The 3,740-nt window shown below is 42.6% G+C and overlaps 1 long non-coding RNA gene across 1 annotated transcript; it reads right to left on the bottom strand.

The window, feature by feature from the left end:
• Positions 1-746: 746 nt before the first annotated feature.
• LOC121939280 lies at positions 747-2,602 on the bottom strand. Its single transcript, XR_006105436.1, has 4 exons — positions 2,440-2,602; positions 1,471-1,715; positions 922-979; positions 747-828 (listed from the first exon to the last, which is right to left on the bottom strand). It is a non-coding gene; the product is annotated as an uncharacterized LOC121939280 (long non-coding RNA).
• Positions 2,603-3,740: the final 1,138 nt, after the last annotated feature.

Consider the following 3,740-nt stretch of genomic DNA (forward strand, 5'->3'; position numbering starts at 1 on the left):
TTCCACATTATTTAAAAGGAACTTTAAAGTGATTGATATACTTAATCATCATAATTCTGAACGCAGACGATTCATCATAATATTTTCACGTTAAGTGTTAAAAATGAGAAGATTACATTATTATCTATATTTTTTAAATTTAATTTTAATAACCTTTTTTAAAGGTCATTTCCTGTTTTTGCTCTTTTCTTTAGTTAATTTCAGTTAATTCTCTCGTAACCTTTTATAATCTTTGCTCATATTTTAGTGATTTCTTGTCAAGCTGCCTTTTTTTTTCTCTGTTTTTGGAAGAAATCGTGCCAGTCTGCTCAGGTTTTAAAGGGTTAAAACGCTGAAGTTTGAAACGGTGATTTCTGTGTCGATGTCGTCAGATCGTCTCAGTGATCAGAAACCACCAGCTGCTCCTCTTCTTCTTCTGTGGTGTCTCCTCTCAGCCGTCTGTTATATAATGAAAGTAGGTCAGACAGAGCAGATTCCCGCTCTTCCTCCTCCTCTTCCTCCTCCTCTTCCTCCTCCTCACCTCTCCATCCTGCTGCGTGCTCTTCTTCTGCTCTCCTCCTGATGAAACTCTTCCTCTCCTCCTGTCGTTTCGTCTTCATCTCTCCGTCCTGCAGTCGAGGATCTCCCTCCTCTTCCTCATCTCGTTTTCACTCTTGCTGCTCTTTTCTTATTTTCTTTTTCTTATCTCGTCTTTACTGGCTTTCGTTGTTCCTCCCTCTTCCACTTTTTCTTTCTCTTTTCCATTTCAGCCTTTTCTTATCCTTTTTTTGCCATTCAGCATTTGTTGTGTGTGTTTGTGTATCCGTGCACACGAGGATCGTTCACACACTGTTGGCACATGAACGCAGATTTTTTTCAGGATTAGCCGAGCTCTTCTCTTCTAAACGTGCCCTGAAGGTGACGTTTTCTTCTACACTTTACCTCGATCCTCGATCCTCGGTCCTGACCGTCCGTGCCAGCGTGTGCGTTTGCTGACATCCTGAAATGTAAACAGCAGATGTAGAAGGATGCCAAGAGTGTAATATGCAGACGCAGATGGGTGCAGAGCGTAATATGCAGACACAGATGGGTGCAGAGCGTAATATGCAGACGCAGATGGGTGCAGAGCGTAATATGCAGACACAGATGGGTGCAGAGCGTAATATGCAGACACAGATGGATGCCGAGATTGTAATATGCAGACGCAGGTGGGCGCAGAGAGCGTAATATGCAGACGCAGAAGGATCCCAAGAGCATAATAAGCAGACGCAGAAGGATCCCAAGAGCATAATAAGCAGACGCAGAAGGATCCCAAGAGCATAATATGCAGACGCAGATGGATGCCAAGAGCGTAATATGCAGACACAGAAGGATGCCGAGAGCGTAATATGCAGACGCAGAAGTCCACTGCAAAGCGGCAACATGTGACGGTTTTTGGTTCTGTGTAAAAGTGCAAAGGAGGCGTAAAGACGGGACGTTTTAGAGACTCACCGTCTGCATGCAAAATGGGCTTCTGATGGTTACAGTGGTTGCTGTGGTGTTTCCATCAGACTACACTGGTCTCCAGTCTTTCTCTGAGCCTGTTGCTCTGGTGTTTCAGGTCCAGGACTCGGGTCAGCCGGCCGTCCAGCAGCCGGAGAAAGTCGGTTGGATCAGGAAGTTTTGCGGCCGCGGGATCTTCAGGGAGCTGTGGAGGAACCGGTACGTGATCCTGAGAGGAGACCAGCTCTACATCTCTGACAAGGAGGTGAGAACCACAGTTACGTATTTTACATACTTTATGTGTGTACATATTTACTATTTATCTATCTAAGAAGTTTCTTTTCTGACTCTTCCCAAAACTACAAATACTAAATAATCCTTGAGCCTTTCCGAGTGACTCGGGTAAAATACATAAAGTGTTTGTGCCGCATGTTGTGTTTAAGGAGGAAAAATCCAACAATAATTTCAATTTTTACAGTTTGTGATAAGTGGTGAGATTTTGGCAATTTTTGTTTTGGCGGGCCGGCGGCTTTGTCTTTAAAAAAAAGAAAAGGAAAAAAAAACACCCAATATATATATATTTTTAAATTAACCAAAAAGCTTTAAACTAGCCCCAAATTTTAACATGAAAAAACTGCCAAATATTTTAAAAGAAAAAAAACTAAAAATCTTTAAAGGAAACTCCAAACCCATTGGTCAACAGATTTGGAAGGCATGTTTTGTTTAAAAGTCACCAAAAATGTTAACAGAAAAAAATGCCAACATTAAAAAAACAAGAATTTTTTTTAAACAAAAGAAAATCCTATGTTTTTTTAAATTACATAATAGTGAAAAAAAATAAAATTAAAACAAAAACCAAAAATCACCAGATTTTTTTAAAGAAACCTGCCGTCCGAACTCGCTGCCCGGGCTCAGAAATGTGTCTCTGTGTGCTCAGCAGTTTTCTGTGTGGCCTGAAAAGAGTCAAACTGACTGAACTGTAAAACCTCATCACGGTCCGGACCGGCTGGTGATGTCAGCGCGTTGGACAGGACAGAGAGGATTGTGGGTAGATTTGTGACGGGTCCGTTTGAGAGCGGCGAGCTCCGAGCTGTCGACAGCTGTTTGGCGTCGGAGGAGGATGGGGGACGGTTTCCGGTTTTCAGTCTGCAGAAGAAGAAGAGCAGAGAATCACGTTTATCAGACAGAGCTCAAACTTTTGACTAAAACATTAAAGAAAGTGAAAAATAAAAAGGATTACCTGGAAAATTGCTTAAAAATCTATAATGGTTTTGGAACATAATTTTAAATATGTAATTATGATCCCTTTACAGTTTTCCTCAGTTTTTTAAAAATAAATTTCAAAATATATCATTTTTGTAGTTTGCTGAACATTTTTTGATGAAGTTGCTCATTTTTCCCTCATGTTTTGGAAAGAATTAGCTCAGAGTTTGAAGGGTTAAATACTTGTGAAAGGCGTCTGAAAGCAGCACAAGAAAAGTGACTTGGCTTCGGGTTCGGATGGTCGGCAGAGGCCTCAGACTCTGAACGCTCCGACGGGTTTTATTTCGGGCTCTGATGATGCTGAGTCAGCGATCACGTGACCCGTGATGTCACGAACATGTCTGTATAGAAACGACCTGAGAGAGAGACGAGTGCTGGAGGGACATTCAGAGAGTTTTTATATCGCTGTGACCTCACACACACACACACACACACACACACACACACATACATTATCTAACATACACACACACACACACATTATCTAACACACACACATACATTATCTAACACACACACAGGGAGGCTGCTGGCTGAGCAGTCAACACGTGCTGCTGAATCAAAGCTCATCATCTGATGCAGCTGAGCCTGAAGCTACACACACACACACACACACACACACAACACACACACACACACACACACACACACACACACACACACACACACACACAGGGACTCTGATTGGTCGAGCTGTGTGATGCCGTCTGATCTCAACAGACGATCTCTGAATCTGATTTTTTAGGGTGAAATCAGGTAATTTGGGAAACTTTTTGGTCGATTACCAAGAAATCTGATGAGTTTCGTTGGCTCTCGGGGTTGTTGCTCGAATTACAGGCTGCTCTCCCACATTTTCGTACTTCCCGCCGCCAGCCGCCACCTCAAAGAATACACAGCTGATTCAGGACACACTCGCCCCCTCTCTCTCGATGCGAGTTTCAATTAACCCTCAAATTACGCTCTCAGATTTCTGATTGTTGCAGAGTCCCTGAAGGCGCCACAGAGGTAAAGTGAGC

This window comes from Plectropomus leopardus, unplaced genomic scaffold (genome assembly GCF_008729295.1).
Source record: "Plectropomus leopardus isolate mb unplaced genomic scaffold, YSFRI_Pleo_2.0 unplaced_scaffold4429, whole genome shotgun sequence".
Taxonomy (NCBI): Eukaryota; Metazoa; Chordata; class Actinopteri; order Perciformes; family Serranidae; genus Plectropomus; species Plectropomus leopardus.